We start from the raw sequence: 24,592 nt of genomic DNA, 5'->3' as shown, positions 1-24,592 counted from the left end.
TATATATATTAAAAATATTCTTTCTCTCTCTCTCTCTCTCTTTAAAAAAAAAACTTTAAGGTGTCATAAAAAGCCTATGAAAACATAACCCACCATCACTGAGAGTTGTGAATGTAACAGAGAAGTAAAACATGGAAAATATAAAATACTGCTTAAGATATTAGAATATGTGAAAACCTAGTTCTATGTCTAATGAGAATAACAGAACAATCTCAGTAAGAAAAATGAAAACCTAATGATTTTTAAAACAAAAGTAAATACAACATACACAGTTGTATAACAGAATCTACATTCACAATTTTCCCTGAAAAACAATTCTTCGTGAAGGCAAAACTAAAATCTATTTTAAAAATAAATAAAATGTAAGAAATTATGGATAAAGAATTAAATTGTCAAATGTGTTGGTATATATAAATATTTTACTTTTTCTTCTTAAAGAATGAAAATCTTAAAACTAAAAGTTCAAACATAAATTGTAAACCATTGGGGTATGAGAAAAATACAGAATATATATTTTATAGAAATAACAATTGAAAATTAGTATGAAAAAGAATAAAGAAAAATACTTAATAAAATACATGGGGGATAAAGCAAAATGAATACCAATAAATTAGATATTAAAAATCAATCTACATATTCAGCAATGAAGTTTATTTAATGTATGTTGGGATTTTTTCATGTTGGATTCAAATACCCATGTAATCTAGGTTTTTTTAAATTTTTTTTTTTTAGTTGTAGTTGGACACAATATCTTTATTTATTCATGTGGTGCTGAGGATTGAACCCAGGGCCTCATGCATGAGAAGCATGTGCTCTACCACTCAACCCCAGCCCTAGGTATTTGTTTTAATGAGCTAAAACCTATCTGCCCTGGAGGTTGAAAAATGAACTGTTGCAAGTTTTACTGAGATTAGTGTTATTTTAAAGTAAAGAGGACTAAAACTAACCCAAAATGAAGATAAAGAACTTATTGTTTCATCTATGAGATTTCTTATTGCAGAACTAAAAGGGAAGGGAAATGAAATGAGGGGTCTTAATTAAGGATTGACAATCATTGGTTTCAAATAACCCACTTGAAACTTCTCTAAATTGTATTTTCCTCAATTGCCAAAGTAGGCATTTATACTAAATGATCTCAATAGTCCATTCACTTTTAAGCATGTACAATTTAGCTCGAACAAGTCTTTATTATTTATGCTAATTGTGTGCTTGAAGTAAATAAGATTAAGAGATAATCATTTAATCCTCTAAACCCATTCTGTGCTTTCTTCTTTATTTATTCATAGAATGCCTTTAAAACAATCATTTACTAAGAATAAATTTAACTGCTATAGGTTTAAAATTCATTCATTATTTTCCCTCTTATAATTCCTTGGTCAGGATAACAATTATCAGTAAGAAATAAATGGAAATATAAAAGGACAAAAGAGTTAAAAGTAAGCTACAGCTCACAGTTATTTTCTTGTTTAGATAATACAATTAAATGAGAAGGAGGATTTTGTATTCATTTGGTAAATACTAATTGAGCCCAGCTGCATTCTTGGCATGGTTGTGGGTACTGAATGGACATAATATTTCACTGTTTACGTATGTTGAACTCTATATTCAGGAATATTGTAAAAATATTAAAGTTAAAGATATAACAGGAATGCATTGCCAATCTAGTGTTTTTCCTTTGCTTACCATTATAGTGGAAGGTAATAGCCACTTTACTCAAGCAGATTAATCCAAATCCCTAAGTTGGTTTCATAGTGTAAAAGCACATATTAAAGTAAATATATGTGAGAATCGTGGTTAAGTGTTTATAGCATTTTTATGTACAATTTTTGGTAAGAACTTGTGATCATCTTAATTTAAACTTATTATAATGTCCTTCATTGGTCATCTTCAATATTTCAATCAAAGAAATTCTACCACTTCGTATCCCAACAATAGTTTGGAATGTAAGAGATCAGTGTGTGAAAAGTCATTTCAAATTGAATAGTAAACTCAACTGTGCCAATGTTAAGTTCCTGCAATTTTAATAATGGATTTTAACTCCATAACCTTGATGATCTCTTGCATTAGATCGGAGACATGCAAGTTGCTCAGTCACTTTGTCTTAACTTACACAGTGTCCGTTCAGAGTCCTTATTCAGCACTGTGGTGCTCTAGAATGTTGGGACCTACACACTGTTCCTTGCTTTTATTTCTGAGTATGCTCTCAACTGAAGTGAGAGGCCTTATACAGGTTATCTCCTCTCCTAGCACAGAGCTCCCAACCCAGCTGCTTGCCACAGGATGGTAAAGGACCAGGGCTTTCCCATGTCTGCAGGATCCTATGGAAACAAACAGTTGGATTCTCTGTGGGACTTCACATCAGTTCCACTTCTTCCCTTGCTTAACCTGTTTTCTCATCCCTGACTTTACTCTCCAGTGTAATGTGAATCAGAGGAAAAACACTGGATTAGCAATGCAATCTTGGAATTTGAGTTATTCTATTGAATTACCTCCATACAAATCACTATAATTTCCCATGTTTCCTATGGAAGACACAAAAATGCAATTGGCACCAGGGGTTATCCTAGAAAGCACATTATAAAATGAGTTGTTAGAACAAATTATCAGACAGCTAGTATTTGAGAACATCGTTATGTACAAGAAAAATAACTCTCCAAATAGCTGTGCGTGTTTTTCATGACAGATGCAATACTAATAAATGCTTTATCTTCTTAAATATTTATGATAATTATTGGAATTACAATAACCCAGTGTATGCTCATGAGAAATTTTTAAAGGAAAAAGCTGTAAATAAAGCTGATAACATGTTTCAGTTCCAGAAAAAAAAAATGTGTGTTTGTGTGTGTGTGTGTGTGTTCATTACCCAAATAATGAATTTTATATTTTGTCCCTGGGTTCAATGTTTTTCTAAAATAAAACAGAACATATGTGCTATTATTGATTTTATGATGAAATAAAATTCCAGGTGATTATGAAAACAGAAATGCACTATGATATTGAATATAGACTTTCTGATATTTAACGTTTACATTTCAAATTCTTTCAAATCTTGTATTAGATGAGCCCCATTGACCATAATGATGTGAAGTTGTTGTTTATCCCATTTGGTTTCTGTTTTCACTTGTATGGTTTGCATTATTCTTTGACTCTCTTCTTTCTAATTTTCTTATCTGTGCAAGGATAATCACTTTTCAAAGAAATGTATGCACATTGTCATATTCTATTTTACTACTGAATATTAAAGAACATTGTATTCCAAGTACTATGCTATTGTATTTACTTTTACAATGCTGATAGTTGAGGAGAATTCATTTTTACAATATAGTCTGGGTACAGTACACTGAATTTATTGGTACATTTTCTAAATGCCTTTGGTTTCTCTTCTTTGAGTAGAATTATTGCTTTTGGCTCAATGGTAACTATTCCTGCAACAAATTATGTCTTCACAAAATGACATTTATACAATGTTGCATATCAGCCCAAACCATTCAATACTTATCACTCCTTTAATTTATCGAGGTGTAGATTCACTTCCACTGATTTTTATAACACACCTTATCTGAATAATATCATTATTTATTAAAGATTTAAACATAAATTTAATATCATGGAAAAGTTCATAGACATTATGAGCATACAAAAATCAGTACCTTATAAGAAAGTAGAAACTGGCATGGCGGCACATGCCTGTAATCTTGGCAGCTCCAGAGGCTGAGGCAGAAGGATCACAAGTTCAAAGCCAGCCTCAGCAAAAGTGAGGCATAAGCAACTGAGTGAGAACCTGTCTCTAATTAAAATACAAACTAGGGCTAGGGATGTGGCTCAATGATTAATTTCTGTTTAATGCACCCCACCCCCAAATGCAGAAACTGCAGTATATTTTTAAACATTTTATTCTTCCATGTTCTTTAAAATATCCTTTTCACACTTTGTTTTTATCTGAAATTCAATTCTTGAAGTCTTTGAAAATTTCTTTGGAGATATAACCATGAGTCAGTTTTGAACACATCTGAAACCTCAAAATATATGTAGATGAAGATTTTAAATAAAATCTTCATCTACATATATATATATATATATATATATGTCCATAATCATAAATAAATAGTTGTGTAATAAACACACCTGTTTTATTTTAGTCCAGTTTGGATGTCCTATGTGTTTTTGTTTTGTTTTTGTTTTGACTCCTCTTGTTCTCATCTCCCTACTTCCATATCCATGTTAAGTTGCTAAATCATATTCACTTTCATGTTCATTTAATTATCTAATTACTTATTTTGTTCCTCTTTGCTTTACAAAATAGATTTATATTGTCTTCAAAACTTCTAAAATGACAATGGAGAATATTTGATTAGGAAAAATAATTGCACAATGACATTGTAAATCCTTGAATAAAAAAGATACAAGAGAAAATAGAGCATACCCTTTAAATAATTATGTTTGATATAAATTAATTTTATCTTTCATGCTTTACACTTTCTTTTCCTTTTGACTTTTGCATCAAAGAGAAAATGAGTTCTTAATAGTATATCAGAAACATTTGGCAAATGCAATTTGTGATAAATTTTCTTCTCCTTCAGAAAGAAAGCATGCACCTTGAACATCACCTTGCTGTCCAGTTGGCTTCTGATGCATGGTGACAGAAAAATAGTAGAATATTCAGTGCATATTTAGTATGAGGGATATTTTCTAGTAAGAAAAATGAATTCTTTGACATGTTTATTCTACACATCTCCCAATGTGTCATTGTGAACATGCACAATAGCTCTACGTGGCACTTATGAACAAGTATAAGATTTTAAGACTTAATAATAGCAAAGATGACCATAAAAATGTTGATTGCCTTTGTGTTAAATTAGGAATGCAAGTAATTTGTGTTTGTTAACATTCTTTTAATGTAACATATGCACATGGCATGTCACTGAGAAATATATAATTAGAAAAAATAATTATACAATGAGATAGCAAAGCCCATTGATCAAATGACTTGGATGACCCCATCGAAAGATGCACTAGGAAATTATTCCAATAAACTGGAAAAATAAAAAAAATATATATATTTGCATTATGTTTTAAAATCTCAAAAACATAAAAAGACAGACTACATGAGTTAAATCTAAGCAATGCTCCAACTTAAAGTGATACAATGGAGACCTCAGGCCCATAGTGTGAGAATTGTAATTTTTTGAGGTCTTTGATACTGAAAAACTTTTTTTATTTCAGTATAGGAAAATGTAAAATTACCTAATACTTAAGATGATAAAATCAGTTTCAAATTTATGACTCCACTATTAGCTTTACTATGTTTAGCAAGTAATTAAACTTTTGTGTACCTCAGATGCTTCTTCTCTAAAGTAGGACAGTTATAGAAAATAACAGCAGTTCCTGTAAAATAGCAAGAATTCATATGTATTCATACATGTTTATATAGGAAGCATTCAATATGGTTTATAGTTAAAGGATTTTGGTAAAGAGTGAATCCTACAGCAGAGCAGCTAACTTTCCCTTTATGTTAGGTCTGTGAAAAGGGAGCAAGACACAATTTCAAACTTTGGTAAGAGGGTTGGAAAAAGCTTTAAGAGTGTATACAATGCCATATGTTGTGATAAGCATACTGGTCAAAGAAGGGAAACTATAAAATATAAAGTAACAATATCAAAGTTCAATCAAAAAGCTTGGAAAAAAATATGACAACAAGAAATGAAAAATAACTGTGCTGCTGTTAGGGGCCACATCTCAATTATCAGACTGCTGTTCTGTTTGATTAAAGATGTCTGTGAGTGTGTGGCAGTGGGCATTGGAACAAGCTAAAATCAGGATCCAGACAGAACTTCCAAAATCTGCCAGGATAGATTTGGCACTAGAGAATGCTAATATTTAACACTCATTTTTTTCCCTAAACTTGACAACGAAATTCTGGTAAACCATGAAACACTGGGAGGAACAGTGACACTAAAGGTGATCTAAATCAAATGCACCCATCACCAAAATTTGAGAGGCATACTTCCTGAAATGCACTAGATTAGATCCTGAAGAAAATTGCCCCAATTTTAAGAGTGATTTTATTATCCTTTTATAAAACCAAATCAAATTTGTTCTTGAGAGGTTGAATTCAGTTTTCAGGTTGTCTTAGTTTATTTTCTGTAGCTATGACTGAATGATATGGACTGACTGACTAACTAAACAACAGAAGCTATTTGGCTCATAGGTCTGGAGGTCTGAATGTAGAAGACATGAGCTCAGCATCAGCTCAGCATCTGATGTGGGTCTTCTTGCTGCCTCAGAATGTGACAGAGCATCACATGATGAGATAGGTGGGCCCTCCAGCTCAGGTCCCTCTTCCTCCTGTAAAGCTCTCCATGCATTTGTGGCGTCCTACCCTCACGGACTCATCTCATTCTAATTGAATCCTATGTTTCTAAATACCATTCATATCTAAATTTGGGGATTGACTTTACAGCAGATGAGAATTTGGGGAAACATTGAAACCACAACACAAATTTTTACCTTATTTCTTTTTCCCCATAATGAAAGACATGTCAACAAATGCATTTTCACCCTCAGTATCTGGGTTTGGTGTGTAGCCGGTTGGGCAATTGGATGAAATGATCTCTACTTGTCATGGTCACAGTTAATGCACTATACAACCCTCATCATTTATCAAAGTGAAATACACTATGAAATTACACCAGTATTAGCATTGCACCCTGAACATGATCACATAGATAAAAGAAATTTTTAAAAATGAGGGATTTCAAGATGTGTTACTTCTATAGCATTTGCATTGTATTTTCTATCTCCAAAAGTCATTATGAAATTGCAATCCTTTTCAAATCTCACAAAAGTTAGATTTCTGTTAGTCAAAAATAGTGAGGCATTACCCACTCCAGTACCCATGTTGCATATATGTACCAATTAATAATAGTTTTAAAATTGACCAAATGAAAACCTTAAATTTTCTCAAAATTGTGACCCATATTCTAACAACTAGCAATGGAGATTAGTAAGACTGAAGAAAGTCAAATATAAGTTAGTATTAATTTTTGTTCCAGTTTAGGTAAACTTTTTATTTTTTCTTTTATGTGACATAAATACAGGGCAAGAAGACATATAGACAAAAATGAATATAATAAAATTAATCAGTGTATTTCTACATTTCTTGTTTTTTTTTTTTCTTTTCTTTCCTTTTTTTTTTTTAGAAAATGTATTCTGCATCTTTATCTTTAAATTTGATGGCATTCAATCTTTTCTGTGAGTTTCATCTTCTCACATCAATGGCCTTCCCATATCAATGGGTATACAATTCTTGCATCCCAGCCTTTTTGTGTGATTGTTTGTTTGTTTGGTCTTCTGCTACCTTTGTGCACAAGACCTTAGAATATATATCCTCAGTCACAATCATTTGCAAACACCTTGAACATCCTTGAGAAATAGGAAAACATCCTCTCCTCTGTCACTTCCTTGTCAGTCTCTCCCAAACTTGTACTTCTACTGGCACTCCTCTGTTAGTTGAATCTAAGCCAGATCACCAAACTTGACTTGTATTCCACAATCTGTCTCTTCTACTCAGGTTCAAAGTCTTTTTTATGACTCTTTAACTGTATGTTTCTCACCCCTCCTGGTATGTGATAGTAATAATATGGAATAAAGTGATTAATGGCTGCTCTAAAACATGCCATTATGAACCACTACCTTAATAATTGTAATCAACTCTATTGTCTATTACTCCTCAAATTATACAGAGGTTTTACATAGACTAGAATATTCCATTTCTAAACTACAAATAGGATAATTGTTAGGCTTATCTTTCCAATTTTTCTTTGAAATGAATTGCCTAAAGAGGAAACTTCTTTATGACCTTCATCATGGGCTCTGTGTGAAAAGAGTCTCTTGAATTTCAACATGGTCACATGATTTGCTAAAGAAAATGACATATGAAAGCAGTTGAATTTAGTATAATCCAACTCCAAGTCTAGGCTTGAAATATGTTCATGTTATTTCTTATCAGAATCTTGGGAGCCTTTATATAATGAGACACACACACACACGCACGCATGCACACACACAAATAAGTAGACAGATAGAGAGAGAGATAGATAAATAGATGCCATGCATCCAGGAGTAGCAGAGTTGTGTATCCCAGAGCCATCAGTCCATCTATCCTAGTCAAGACCTGTATGGAAAAGCAACTGACCAGCAATTATACAGACTCTTAGGAATAAAAAATGGGTGCTGTTACAATACACAAGTTGTTGGATGATTTTTGTAATAGTTAACTGACATGATTACAATGTTTCATTAAAATTACAGGAAAATAAGATTTCCTTTTTAATCAACTCTGAATCCAGTTACTTCCTTTATTAATAAATAAACACTTTAATAATAAATGTAGTTTTAATTTAGCTTTACATTATTAGCATGTGAACCCATCCTGTAAATACCAAAAAATATAAAAGCACTAAGTACTGTTAAATATATGAGATATGTAGGAAATTAAACAAAGGGTGACTTTATATCACAAAGGATAAAGGCTTATAGGTTAAGAATACTTAAAGGAATACGAAACACTATGTTTACTTGCATAAAATTGTAGATAAGTTTTCCTTTTGATCTTTGAAATATAAAAGCAGTTCTCAGTCCTCCCTGGAAAAATAACGTTATTGGCAATCAATTATGGTGGCGAGACAGATAATTATGTGATATACAGTATGCTCCTAAAATATCTTTCTTTATATTTTCATCACAAGCAAAGCAATCTTTGGTAAGTATGATAAATTGATGTTGAATTGTATATTACCTGAGACTGTGAAGAGAAAAGGTCCTGTAATTAAGCTTTATGGACTCTCATAATTCTTCCATGTAATGGTAAAAGTATTCCATACCTCTGCCAAGAAATTCTACACGTGAGCTCTTTATGATCCATTAGAGCAGGCAGTATGCAAATTACATGAAGGCTCTAAGGTTAAGGGACAGCAACTGTTTGTCAATTTATTTATATTCAAATGCTATGGCATATTTTAATGAAGAGTGTGTACCACATTTCAGCAATTCTTGTCATATGTGAAAGAGTTTACAGCTCTTATTGCCTGACCTCAACTGAAACATGTGCATCAATGATTCCACTTACTTTTAAATTGTCACTTAATTCATATTCCATATTAGTACTATCACCATTAAGAGTTAAACATGTTCATCAAGGTTGAAAAAAATATATGGCACAAAAATCATGCAGTCTTTTAAATAATGATACATCAAAGACATTTTTCAAGGAACAGAAGATAATATTGTATAAGAAAAAATTAAAATGTTATCATATTGAATTATTTTCTTATGCATGAATTATCAGTGTTTTTGCTTTTTTTATACTAGGAGAAATAAGAGTGTGTCATCATATGTCATCATACTGATGACATATAAAATAAAATATTTTTAAGAAATTTTGCTGGGGCTGGGGATGTGGCTCAAGTGGTAGCGCGCTCGCCTGGCATACGTGCAGCCCCGGTTCGATCCTCAGCACCACATACAAAACAAAGATGTTGTGTCCACCGAAAACTAAAAAAAAATTCTCTCTCTCTCTCTCTCTCTCTCAAAAGAAAAAAAAGAAAAGAAAGAAATTTTGCTGACATTGCCTTTAAGCCTGTAATTTTATGTATAAGTTTCTGAATCTAAAAGTGTACTAGAAAAAAATAAAAGAAAGCATGAATCAGAAAGATATGAAATCAGAGGGGAAATTAAATAAATATTATATCATAGAGAATAAAATCTTAGAAAAAAATTGAATATTTAGTGAGTGTCATTTAAGTATATAGAAATAATTAAAAGAAAATTATAAAAAACACACAAATTCAAATTATGAAACTAATACCAAACTGTAATAAAATATGATATTAAAGTACAATATAAAGTATTATATTGTAATACTATCTGATTAAAGATAGATAACAAAGTTGTGTAAGAATTTTTTAAATATATGACAAAATAAATTTACAAAAAGAAAAAGAAAGTAAATAACTAATACTCTTTTCCAAAGCACTAATGTAGCAGATAATAAATATTGTAATTTATCTTTCCACATATTTTATTATGTTTAAAAATGCATAACTCATCCACACAAGGTTGCATTTTTTTCCTTTTTATCTCCATTTTTAACCTTCTTTCCTCCTTTCATCCCTAACCCTCTGCCTTACTTTATTCCTTCTTTTCCATCAACTTTCTTCCTCCTTTCCTTACCTCTTTCCCTGCTTCTTCTTCTATCTTCCCCTATAGTAATGATGGAAAAATATAGCACTCATGAAATATTTTTTGTGTTTACATATAAAATGTTAGAATCACATATAACTCTATATTTTCAATTTTATATACATTAAATATATATTTTGCAAAGACAAAGTGTGCTTGCTTTTAAAATGGATTTCTATATTTACAAATGATTTTTTTTAAATTCTCCCTTGTAGTTTATTGTTGAAAATTTAATATGTTTAAATTTGTCTGATTTGTCTTTGTTTTCTACTCATATTAAAACTAACAAAATAATCATTCTAACCATATATATAATAGATTGATAGATATTCAGAGGAAAAATGAGTAAGTCAATATAAATTTATACATGAATATTAAATTATAAAGGATAAATTAATGTTATGTAGTCAAAAACAATATTCACTATAACTTAATTACATTATAAAATATTATCATTAATAATACTATTTTCTATTTTTTTTTAGTTTATTTCTATTTTAAGTATTCTCTGAGTTTTGTCAAACATTTAGCTGTATATAATGTCAAAGCAAAATTTTACCTCCACAATGGAAAAAATTACATTGAAATTTTAGCAGGTTGCAAACAAGGAAATTAAGATAAGAGACAGTATATTTTGTATCTTTTAATGAGACTGGTTTGATAATGAAATACACGAAGCATAACTTTACTAAATAAGATTATTTTAATTTAAATTATTTTATAATCACAGGATTACATTTTTTCTATTTCTATGTTTTATGAAAGGAAATCATATAAGAAAAAAAGTCAAAATGAATCTATTTAAACAAAGATTTAATAAAACTTTCTGCCCTTTATTAGTTTAGCTACTTGAAAAAACTTGCTAAAATATCTGTGTTTCATATTCTAAGCTTCTGAAATAGGTATAAAATTTTAGTGGGGCATTTAAGTAATAAAGACTTCAAATAGTTCATATTTAATTTCCTACCAAACATTGATTAATTTATTGTAATTTATTATTATTGTTGTTTTTGTATGTCTTTTTGTTAATCATTAATCTTACATTAAAAAATGTCAAAAAACTTTAATTATTCTAATCATTTCAAAGTCTATTAAAATTTTTCTATTTTTTCCTTAATCCTTAGCCTTCTTCCTGCTACTTTATAAAATTTAGTAAAATCATTAGAAATATAAATAACATTTCCTATAACTTTGTTATTAAAAATTTATTTATTCATTTATACGTTTATTTATTTCAGCCTTTCTATATTGGCATTGCATGTTGTTCCAAATTTCTAGAGAGTGACATTCCCAAAAAATACTTTTTCTTTTTTTTTTTTGATAAAAGATCTAGTGGCTTATGATGAAGAACAATAATGTAGTCACAGAAATAATTAAGAAGTAATTAACAGTTATCAAACTAAATAGTAAAATTAATGAGCAGAAGGACAGAGTATCAATGCTGCAATTACTGATATGAAACACAAAGAGATGTGGGTTTGAAAGCTGCTCTCACAACTCAATCCATCTGGTAGGGTAAGCAACATAGTTTCTTTAATCATGATTTTGCTTTGCTGGTTTTGAAATCAGTATATACAAAGAGAGGATCCTGTGCATAGATGTAAAAAGGAATCAGAGATGAATAAGGTAAAAAAAGTTACAAATTGTACTGGTGAAAATTAGTAGTTCTTCAGTGAGAACCAGAAAATCAGTGTGGCTATAAAATAGGGACTGATATAAACAATGAAAAGTGCTATTTGAGAGATGGGAAGTCATCTCAGAAAAATCATTAGATAAAGCCAGGATAGAAAAGGAAAATTTAGAGATTTGAAGGATTAAAAAATAATTCTATCTTTTGTGACAGAAAAGAGGAAAATAATCTTGATTTATATTGTTACCTGTTGTTCAACCACAGACATTCTCAGGGCTCTAAGAATAATATATTTATCTACTTTTGAGGAAAACAATATTTAAAAAATTAAAGTATTTTGATTGTACTATGTAGCCACAAGAAAATAGAAGGACAAATTATCAGGTTCTTTACAAAATATCTGTGGAATGTCCCCATGCTTTTAATGCATACCATTTTTTAGCAATTTCACATGATTTTTTTTGTTACTGTCACCATTGTCCTGGTTGCCAAATATAATTTGCTTAAATATTATAAACCAAGACTTCCACTAAATACCTAGAGAATTCTAGGAAAAAAACCATATTTTTAAATCATCAAAAGCAATATTATGTACCAACAAATAAGTAGAATTGAAATTTAAATTCACAAGACATTTAACTGAAAGCTCACAAACTATTTAAAAATGAAAAACTTGTTATTATTCTGGTTTTTTTTTTTGTTTGTTTGTTTTGTTTTGTTTTTTAAAGCTTGCTTTCTAAGAGGAAGGGAAAAAAAAAAAAAGCAGCACTTTAGCTCCTCTATGAGCTTTTCAGGTCTGTGCCTTCTATCACCACAATCCCATCCATCTTCCACTTTACTTCCTCTCTACATTCCCCACATGTGCAGGTGCAGCTCCCCTCACTCCAGACTCTGAAGTGTATCTGATATCCACAAGCATGGCTCTTCTCAGAGAATTACATCTGCTATTTTCTCTGCCTGAAACTTTCTTTTACAGACTACTGTTTAAATGTTTCCTTAGCATCCTCTTGGTCATTATTTGTTTATGGAAAGGTAAATCAACATAAATGATAAATTGAACTCTGCCTTCAAGTGATCTATGGACCAATATTTTATTAGTATTCTCTACCACAAATTTACAGTTCTTAACTTATTTTGAATTCTTCTCATCTTACCTCAGTTCACCTCTTTTTGCCTACATTTTAAGCCAATTATAATTTAAAATTTTTGTGTGTTTTTCCATGTTGTATCTTAATGGTAACATATCATCATAAACAATAATACATTGATAATCCAGTTGAATTGTAGCTTTAACCCTTACTTAGATACTCTTTTCCTTTTAGTCTGAATTGCTTAATGCCTAGCATTTGCTGAGGCTGGCTTTGAAGTTGCCATCCTCCTACCTTAGCCTCCCAATTCATAAACATTCTTAATTATTTTTAAATAATTCAGCTAAGATAATTTTTGTTTCTCTGTGTAGCAAGTTTGCAGTAGATTAACAAAATAGTTCAAAAATTTATGCACCCAACAACTTACTCTAAAACTAAAATAAATAAATAAATAAGCAAACAAATCATTTAAAATATTGTGCAAAAAGTTATTTCATAGTAAAAAGAAGTGGACAAAAGGTTAAAACTAATTGATACGCTTTATTTAAAAATGGTCAAAATATTTTAACCAGCTTAAAATTAACTCTTTGATAATTTTGTAATATAATGTCAAAAATAATACAAATGAACAATTCAAAATTTTAACCATCCTTTCTCATCTATAGTGGGAAAAGAATATGAAGAAAATTTACTGGTATTGTGTTTGCCTGTGTGGTGAAATTATAAATACTCCTTTTAATGTCTTGAGCTGTATATTTAAAACAGTTAATTAGATAATGGCTGTTAGATTTAAGTCAAATCATACAAAAATATGCTAAACAGTGTTCTAACGTTAAACATATTTTAATAAAAGTATGAGTTATTATAATTGAGTTAAAATGATAAGCCTCAGTATTAAATATATCAATTTAAAAATAATTATTTTGAATATAAAGAGATCATGAATAAAGAGATCTTATAAAGTGGCTAAATATACATTAATTGTTCAACAAAAATTAGCCTAAGGAGATGTTAACATACAATTTATCAAGTGCTATGGGAATTGAGTTTAAATTGTATATAAATTCATAAAGATGGAGAATAACTTACTTTTCATCAAAAATTAAGCATGATGATCTATAGGCACACACCTGAGAGATAGAGAGAGAGAGAGAGAAACAAAAATTAAGATTTCTTAAAACCTTTATGACCAACCTGTGGACCTGGTGATCAATGCATACAGATATGAAATCAATGTTTTACATAATATTAAATTTTTTAAATCTAAAAATGTTTTCAACTTTAAGAAACATTTTAAAAATTGTAGTATTATTTCTTTACATATGAAAATGGATAACTAAAATAATTATATATATATATGATTATACTTCAGTTATGATTTATTTGATTTTTTGACATTAAATTGAAAATTTACAGTAAATTTAAATTTAGAAAATTAAACCTTAAATTTTGTAGCAGACCTGGAAATGAAAATATTGTTTAATGTATATGAAACAAGATAAAGTCCACAAGCAAATATTAAGAAAATTTAGAGATATGAAGGATTAAAAAAAATTCTAAAGGGTGTAAGACATGGGCTGAAACCCATAAACTGTGGACTGTAAGTGATAATGATGGATCACTGTTGGTTCAACAATTATATGAAAAGTGTCCCTTTGGTGTGAGATGCTGATAACACAGTAGGATATATATGAACAATGTGCATGTGTGAACAACCTGTGTATCTTAATATCATATTATGTGTCTTGAACTCCATAAAAGCCCAAATATAAAGACATTTTTAAAAATCTTAAACAGATAAGCATTACTACATGAAAATCTAAGGAAAATGAAAGAAAAAAGATGAAGATTATCCTTTAAAAGAACAGATGGAAACCTAGAGACATAAGAAAATGTATCCAGAGTGTATGATCAGGGAGAATGACAAGAAAATGTGCAGTATTGCCATGGATAGCTTGGCATTTTAGACGTACAGAGTATATTTTACAAATGGATTCACATTCCTGTTACCATGTAATTAGAATAATATGTTGGTAAAGTCAAGTCCTAGTTCAGGATCATCTTGAGAGAAAAGGTAATTTTCATATTATCATCACTTGGAACAGATGTGTAAGAGGAAAAATATTAATAGTTCTTTTAAACTTTTATGTATTTTGTACCTTAAATTACCTTTATTACCTTTATTATTATACTGTTTTTTAATATCAGTTGAGAGTACCAAGATGAATCTTTTTAAAAAAATAATTTTGCATAAGTTTTATGTATGATGACTCATCTGAGAATGAGGCATTCCTTCACAAGCAGATTAAATAACTAGCATTTCCTTGAGAAAACTGCTACAAGCAAAAACAAAAAGCATTATATAAATATGAGTGCCATCTAAAGCACAATATCACATCATTCACTAAAGCCATAAAATAAATGGTAAATGATGCTTGCTATTTCTGAGGAATAGAATTGGCTTTGTATTTTTCTTTCTTCCTTTTTTTCTTTACTTCTTATTTGAATCATCCAGTGAAATGTAGGTGGTAAAGATATCTGGAAATTCATATTGGCCTATGTCTTCTAAAACTTTTTTCTAGGTTCTTTGTGATATCTTACAGTACCCTTTATCCTTATACACAGTTTAAAATGAGGCACAATAGTCAAATGAGATATTGGCCCATGGGAGTTATGAGAATGTCATATGCTTAGTGTAGCATGGTGTCCAAAATGGGTAATGCAATTCACTATAACCTTGAAATTAATCTATGCTTGTAAGTCAAATATTCTGGAATGACTTTATACCCTTGTGTGAACTGGTTTCTGATTTGGGGTGATTTTTTTTTTTTAGAATCGGGAATTGAACTCAGAACTCAGGGGGCACTGGACCACTGAGACACATCACATCCTCAGCCCTATATTCTATTTTTTTTTTAGAAACAGATTCTCACTGGGTTGCTTAGTTCCTTACTTTCGCTGAGGCTGGCTTTGAACTCACAAACCTCCTGCTTCAGCCTCCCATCCTGCTGGGATTACAGGCATGTGCCACCTCACTGAGCTCTGGTGATCTTTTAAAAACTACTACATTTATATTTTTATATGAAAGTTGAAATACTCTTTAAAATGCATACACACACACATAAACACACACACAGGAAATCATAAAGGATACAAATTATACAATGATTCAAATGAAAGAAAGACAAAAAGATTCAGTTTTCATCAGTGTCAAGCAATTTCTCAATTCTAATACTTAAAGGTATTTTTAAAATATTTCAGAAACATTTTCATATGCATATATAAATTTAAATAGATATAGCCCCTTATACAAAATAACATAAATGTGTTTTAAATAAACAGGATCATACTTGAATATTTCTTAAAAACACTGCTTTCTATATAAAACCAATTTTTAATTTTTAGCATTAAAGCATATAGAAATTTTCTTGATTATTTTATGGACTCCCACTCTATGGTGTATTTAAATTTAGAATTATTTAATTCAAACTATTTCTGTAGTCATTTAAATTATTTCAAAGATTTGGTCTCATGGACACTTACAAAGTATGTATATAATTGTACATAATATTAATGATTATAAAACTATATCAGTAATAATTTTCTAGTAATATTCAGTAAATATTATAGATAATATTTCAATGTTTATCTAACCATATATGTCATAGCCCTTTTTGTGCTTCTATAACAAAATATCCTAAGACTGAGTGATTGATAAAAAGGAGGAAATATAATTATATAGTTCTGGAGATGGGGATTTTGAAAGTCAAGAGGCATCTCTTTTTTTTTTTTTTTTCACTGTTGCTCCAGCCCTCTTTATTTTTTTTTAATTTTTTATTGTTGGTTGTTCAAAACATTACAAATTTCTTGATATATCATATTTCACACTTTGATTCAAGTGGGTTATGAACTCCCATTTTTACCCCATATACAGATTGCAGNTTAATGTTAATCTTCTTCTCCTGAAGAGGCATCTCTTGACAGACTTCTTGCTGGGTCCTCTGTGAAGGCAAAAGTGTAAAAGATGACTAATTCCTTCCATCAGAGACCTTTTATAACAGTACAAATTCATTCAGGAGGGTGAAATGCTCATAAACTAAACACCTTTCAAAATGGCCCATCTCCAAATACTATTGCATTGGGAATTACGTTTCCAAAACATGAATTTTGGGAAACATGGTAAATCATAATATTTGACTCTTTAATCCCATAATTCATTTTCTACTATAAGCAAAATTATATTCCTTCCATCAAGTAGCCCCCAAAGTCTAAATTCCAGCACCACCTCAAAAGTCCACACTCTAATATGAACCAGATTCAGGTGAGACTCAAGGCACAATTTGCTTTGATGAAAATCCCCTCCAGTTGTGAGCCTATAATTTCAAATAAGTTATGTGCTTCCAAAACACAATTGTGGAATGGGCATAGGATAAACATTCTCATTCCAGAAGGGAGAAAAAGGAAAGGAGAAATGAGTAGCAGGCATGAGCACAGACAACATTAAAAATTAGGGCCTGAAAATAATCTTCTTTGACTTCATTTCCTGCCTTTTGATTAGAAGTTGGACCCCTTATTTCCTGGAGACCTCCACCCCAGCTTTCAGGGGTTACAGATGGAGGCCTGTGATTCTCCTAGGCTGCCATTGTGTTCCAGAGGGGCTATAATTGTGGCTTCTTAGGGGCAGACTTAGCCCATGACTCCCTCAATTCCATGCTTAAAATCCAGGGATCTCTGAAGGATCCTTTAAAATATGGGTTGAGTAAAGTATGCTTCCATACCTCTTACATATAAACATATACAGAATAAGGACCACCTAGATGCCACCAAGATCCAATGCTTGTAAACTCTGAGTTCCACAAGTGTAATGTAGGTCTGTGGTAGGATCAAATATCAAGGGAATAGCTTTGGGGCCTTCTCCAGTGTTCTGTTGAATTGTATGGGAGTTTCTCTATTCATATTTGTCAAGAGCCATCCATAGGCAGTGTGTGTGAGAGCTGTACACATTTGAGGGTATGAGGGGACTAGTCTGGCATTGCGCACTGATTGGGCTGTGCAACACAAATGTCCCTTTCCTCTTGCTCTGCTGTGATCCCACATAGCACCTGAGATGGGTATGACTTGCCAAGATGTCAATCAATCTGCTGAGCACAAGACATTACCAAGCAAGACTCCACCCTTCGAAACCCTACCCCTTGCCTTATTTGGGTGGAATATTCTATCTAATTTCTTCTCCCCCATAAACAAGGGGGGCTTCAGGTGTGATCATTCTCTTGCCTCCCTTGCTCCCCTTGCCCTCCAGCATGGGAGCTGACAACCAAGGTCTCAGAGCTGTCCTCTACCCAGGCAAAAGTTATTTCTGTGTTTGTGTGGTCTTTTTGTTGCCAGCCCAATTCACCAGAAGTGACCTGGAATCTATTGCCCACATGGAATATGGGCAACACATACTAATTTTCTTATAAAATGGTCACTTTGTCATAGTCTTGCTATTCTTTCCAAAACATTATTTATTTATTACAAAACCAGACTGAGAATTTTCCAAATCTTTACATTATAATTGTTTTTTATTATAAATTCTTACTTTAAGTCATTTTTCTCCTCTCACATTTTACTATAAGCAATTAAGCAGAGGAATAGCACACTGAATTTACTGCTGCTTCGTGATATTTACTTGCAAAATACACTAGTCCATTACCGTTGAGTTCTGCCTTCCTTAAAGTCTTAGCATATGGACATGATTTAGCAAAATTCTCCACCACTTCATAGCAAGGATGGACTTCCCCATAGTTTTCAAGAGATATTCCTCATTTTCATTGGAGATTTCATCAGAATTCTTTATATTATCCATTTTTTCTACCAAAATTTTGGTCACAAACACTTATAAACTCTTAGAAGAATAGACTTTACCCACATTTCTTTTCTTTGGCTCAGCTCCCCTCTAAATGACCCTTATTACTCCTTTTAAGGCAATGTAGGATTACTCTGATTAGCTCCTTTACATTTTCAAGTCTCTGATCATAACTGAGTTTGCTATCCACTTCTATATTTTTAGGTATTTTGTTGTACTCATACTTGCTTTGTCTTACCTATTTCAGTCCTAGTACATTTTGTGCTGCTGTATTATAATAAAAACAAAATCATAAAGACCAAAAATGTGTTTCTCACAATCTAGAAATTAGGTAGTTCAATACTGAGGCACTGGCATCTGATGAAGAGATTCTTGCTGGACCTGCACATAGTGAAACTGGAAGAGTTCGAGTATCCACCGACTTCTTCTCTCATAATAACATTCATTCATTCATGAAGTTGGAACTCTTGTGGCCTAAATGTTTTGAAAAAGGACTGCCTTTCAACACTAATCCATTGAGTATAAAGTTTCCAAGGAATGAAAGAATAAACCTTGGGAGATATCTGCATAATCTATCAATTTACACCTATGCACCTTCTACATTTGAAAGTGGAAGTGAAAATTCAATGTCCATGATATAATATTGATTACCTTTATTTTCCATGATTAAAAATATGAGTAAGCCCAGAAGCTAGGCCTTGCTCTAGTTCAGGTACTACACTCCAAAATACACAGGACATATGTTAATCCATATACATTTGACATTGTTGTTGATACTTTAGATTACAAAGTTAGATATAAAGTCACTTCAGCTTTTTTAACACTAATATTTTTTCTTAACAGAAAAACAGAGTAGATTTTATTCTACTCTGTGATATATTATTATGTGTACAAAAATTGTTACTGGCATTTGTATGATTATATAAGTAATATCTTCTTATTCTCACATTTTAGGTGTTCTGGGAAGAGTTTCTTTTGCACAGCATTTTTGTCAATATTTTTGAATTTCAGCAACTTTATTATGATGTGTGACTTTCTTTTCATCAATTATTTTTAAGATTTATTGAATTCTAGAATGTGAAGGTTAACACCATCAATTTTGGAAAATTCTGGAAATTGGTGATCTAAACAGTTTCTCTTAAATTATATATATTCTTAATGAAGAATAACAAATATGTGAGAAATACAAAAAAAGTGTTTTTTCTACATCCAATCTACAACCAAAATGTAATCTCATGCTCTGATCTATCTTATGTTCTACAAGCCCACAAATTTTTTCTGATCAGTTAATGTCTCAACTTGGTATCAACTGAAACATCAAAATAACATACATATATTTCAATTCAAAATTTTATGATTTTTCCCCACTAAACTTACTTTTTCTTCTTTCTTTCTTCCTTCCTTTCTTTCTTTCTTTTTTTTTTTTTTTTTGGAGGGGGGGTGGGCAGGGGTAGGGTAGGGACTGAACCCAGAGGCACTTGAACCTTGAGTCACATCCATACATTTTTTTTTTCTTAATTTTAAAGCAGGTTCTCACTAAGTTGCTTAGGGCTTCTCTAATTTGCTGAAGTTGCCTTTGAACTTGTGATCCTCCTGCATGACTAGAATTGCAGGTGTGTGCCACCTTACCAGGCCCCCAAAAAACTATTTTTTTGTTTTCTCTCCTTATACAACTCAAGGCACTTTCTCAAACCTTCCCATATTTTGTCCAGGAAAATTATGTTTTACTTAATATAAAAGTAAAATTTGTCACTCTTTCTTTTTTTTTCATTCTGCCAATGCTTTAGATGCAATGTAATTGTTAATCAATCCATTCACTTATATTGGTATCCTTATTTATCAAACAAGTTGAAAATTGGTGTTTCTTCTTTCAGTGATAGTCTCAATCTGACCTTGTCTCATCTTTCAACTCATATATATCTTTCATGAACAATCCTGATAAACTTATTGGTCTTCCTCCATCTCTAGATTGTACTTACTTATCACACAGGTGCATGTGTATACTCACACACACACTGATATAAACATATAAATATATAGATATATAGACATGGATACATATAATTATTCCTGAATATCATCAAATTGATCATGGGGACAAAGAATGCAAACTCCAGAGATAAAGCTGAAAATCCTAATTTTAAAACTGTTTAATACAAATATGCCATATTTTTAGTAGACTCCAAGAAGACTCTTACTGGACTTGTGTCATGAAAAAATGTTTGTGTACAATTATGCCAACGGTTCAGTTCAATAAACAAAAATATTTGGAGACTAGAGAGCATTATTTTAAGTGAAACATGTCAAAAACAGAATGGCAAGTATGAAATGATCTCATTCATGTGAGTCTAAAAAAGTTGATCTCATGGAAGTTGGAGTAGAATGATGGTCACTAAAGGCTTGGAAGAGGTGGGGGAACCAGGGAAACATTGGTCAATGGATATTCAGTTATAGTTAGGTAAGAGCAATAAGATCTGGTGTGTTATTAAACTGGAGAGTGACTATAGATAATGATAATGTGCTGACATTTGAGAAATCTAGAGAAAATCATTTTGAAATTTTTCACCATGAAGAAATGTTGTTTGTTTTCGAAGATAACTTGGTTTAACCTGATTTATACATTATATAATGCATGAGCAATATTACATGGTATACCATTAAAATGCACATTTTTTATGTTTGCATATGTCAGTTAAAAATAAATTTTCAATATTTTTAGAAGAATAACATTTCAGAAATTGCAAAAGATGATAAGTGGGTTTCCTATTATCCAGGTTCTTGTGCTACAACCATAAGAATACTGAATTCAATGTCTTCTCCAAGTCTTAATGATATTAAGAACATCATTAAATCCTGACAAAGAGATCACAAAACCCAATAGTAAAGGTTCAAGAAATTGAATCCTTTGAGCAGGATATATCTTTGGCAGAGAATCATGTGTCCCATAAAGGTGTTATCTTCGTTATTAACCTAGTATGAAGCTATTTGAAGCAGTGAAGATTTTAGGGCTATACAATAAAAACTCCAAGAACATTAGTGAAAAGAAAACAATACCTTGGAAAACAAACTAGTGTATCTCAAATAATCAGTTTTATAGCTTCTTGCTTTTCTATGCTTATCTGTTCAAATATGATAGCATGCAAAAATTGCTTAACTAAAGAAATGCAACAGAATCTTAAACTAATGGGTATGATGTGCTATGCTTTAACTTAATGATGTGGCACTTTTTGGACTACCCCACTTTATATGTAAATTTCTGTAACCCTTGTAAATGGAAAATCTCATATAGCCTAAGTAACATCATTGTGTAGCATAAAAATTATATCAAAATGGGTTTTCTTGATGACATGCATCCATTAGAAGGAGCCCATAAAAGTGTTATAAACATATTTGGATCTGCTAGGTGATGATTTTTCCTGACAAGCTAATGTGCTTTGCTGCGAGTGAAGATGGAGTAATACTGTAGAAAAGAACAAAACAACTCCACTGCCTTTGTTGTGAAGAAAACCACAAGAGGAATAGCATACTTTCTATAAACAGAGCTGCTGAGTAGCCCTTTGATTGTTTCAAGTTTCACCTAATAATTCTTGCATGTTCTTTCTAGGTTGACAGGAAGTGCATGGATAAGAATAGACTTTTCTTGACCTCATATTTACATATGTAGCTAAAACTCACAGAGATTCCTAAAGTAACCCTTTCCCTGTGTTTTCTTTAATTTGAATAGTAGCTTTACAGAGCTAAAATTGTGGAATGCACATTTCAATTTCCTATGAATATAATCTTAAAATTTCCTCTTTTTTATTTTTAATTTTTTGTTGTTATTGGAGATATGTATGTAGGATTTAATGTCACCTTGACACATGACATATCCTGGAAGTCTTGACCGAATTTTTGTAGTCTAATAAGTAATTGAGTAATCAGTCATTTTTTGTCACTGAAACATAATATTCAAGTACTAAGAATACATACTCTATTAAAAGCAAAGATTGAAAAACCTATTAACCAGCCTGTGCAGAAAATATTAAACACTTTTAACAAAGAAATAATTTCTGATTAAGTTAATGACTATGAATAGAAAAATAGAAATTAAAAGGAGTGATATGTATGGAACATGACAATTTTAAATGATTCCAGACTAAAAAAAAAAAAAAAACTATTTACAATGCTGTAGTATTAGATCTAGCAATAGCTCCAGTTCTGAAAATATACAACCTGATACAAAGTAGATGCTCATTGTGAATATTGAAAAATGATTTTTTTCAAATTTCATATGTATTTAAGTTCCATTTTAAATAATTCCTTTTAGAAAACAATTTCATTTAAAATTATAATTAAGTGCATTTTGAACTTACTTGATGGAGAGGACAATTAAATGCAGAGACAGAAGACCACAAACCATGGGAATATGATGTGGAAATTTTTAAAATTTCATACTTGTGGCCACAGGCTGGAATTTAAGACAAAAAACAATTTAGACATATGAGGGTTGGACCCAAGAATTCTCTGCACTTAGGTAACCACAATGGGAAGTGAAGACTATGGGAATTTTGTTCTGATTGATAAGGGGAAAGATTAATAATTGAAAAATTAAATAACTTAAGTCCATAAAAGTTAATATGTTTGTAATTATATTCAGCAGAATTGAAAACTGTACATATTTTTAAAACTCATTAGGAATTATAAGCACAACATATATTACCTTCATTGACAGTGAGTCAAAATGTGTATCAACCATCGAAGTAAAGGATATCTAGGCAGAATAAGCATTTTAAAAACCAGTTCTACACTGGTAAAGCCCTAATGGCACAAAGTAGATGAAATATGAACTAAAAGCTGAGAGAGAAAGTATCTTTCTAAACTTTGCTTTAGATGAATTTTAATGTAGGTTTTGATGCACACAAAACTGTAATAAAAGCAAATTGAAGACACAAGCTTACAGAGACTATGTTCCATGCACATTGAACAACTACCTTTTCCTATATTAACTAACTACTACATTGCCCTTTTTACAGCGTCCATCAAAAGTTTTCATAAGGGAGACTCCAAAGATTTGGAAAATGAAAAGTCATTAGCTCTTAGAGTACTTAGATAAAAAGGATCTGTCAGTACTTTAAACACTCGTTTATGGGCTGATTTTTTTTTTTTTTAATCCTGGGGATTGAACCCACAGGCACTTAACCACTAAGCCACATCCCCAACCTTTTATAAATATTTTATTTAGAGAAAGGTTCTCGCTATGTTGCTTAACACATCACTAAATTACTGAGGCTGGCTTTGAACTTTCAATTGTCCTGCATCAGACTCCCAAGCCACTGGGATTACAGGCATGCAAGATCCACCATGCCTGACTTACAGGGCATCTTTATTGAAATAGATAAACTACTTGCCCTGGCACCTGAAACAATAAAAATTTTCTGTATATATTCAAAGATGGTTGTTTTATAGACAGGGAAAAATATAACAACGATGTATGAATAATGTAGTGAATAAATATTAATCATCCAAGTCTATTAAAAAAACAATACTACCAAGACATACAGTAAAAAGAGGAAAGTTAAACAATAGAATAGAATTGAAAATAGTTGTATTTAAAGACAAAAAATGCAGAACAAAATTTCCTTTTTTTTTCTTTTCTTATCAACAGACCACAAGCATGTATAAACTGACAGGTTCCATTTTTATCTACTGGTCTTCATTAATTCTGTACATTATTTTTTAATTTGTTTTTATATTTTATGTACCATTTTGTATTTCTATTATTCTACAAAGAGCAATCAAGGACTAAAATAC

This window comes from Marmota marmota, unplaced genomic scaffold (assembly GCF_001458135.2).
Source record: "Marmota marmota marmota unplaced genomic scaffold, marMar, whole genome shotgun sequence".
Classification (NCBI taxonomy): Eukaryota; Metazoa; Chordata; class Mammalia; order Rodentia; family Sciuridae; genus Marmota; species Marmota marmota.
The sequence above is the reverse complement of the archived record's forward strand: the minus strand, read 5'-3'. Positions refer to the sequence as shown.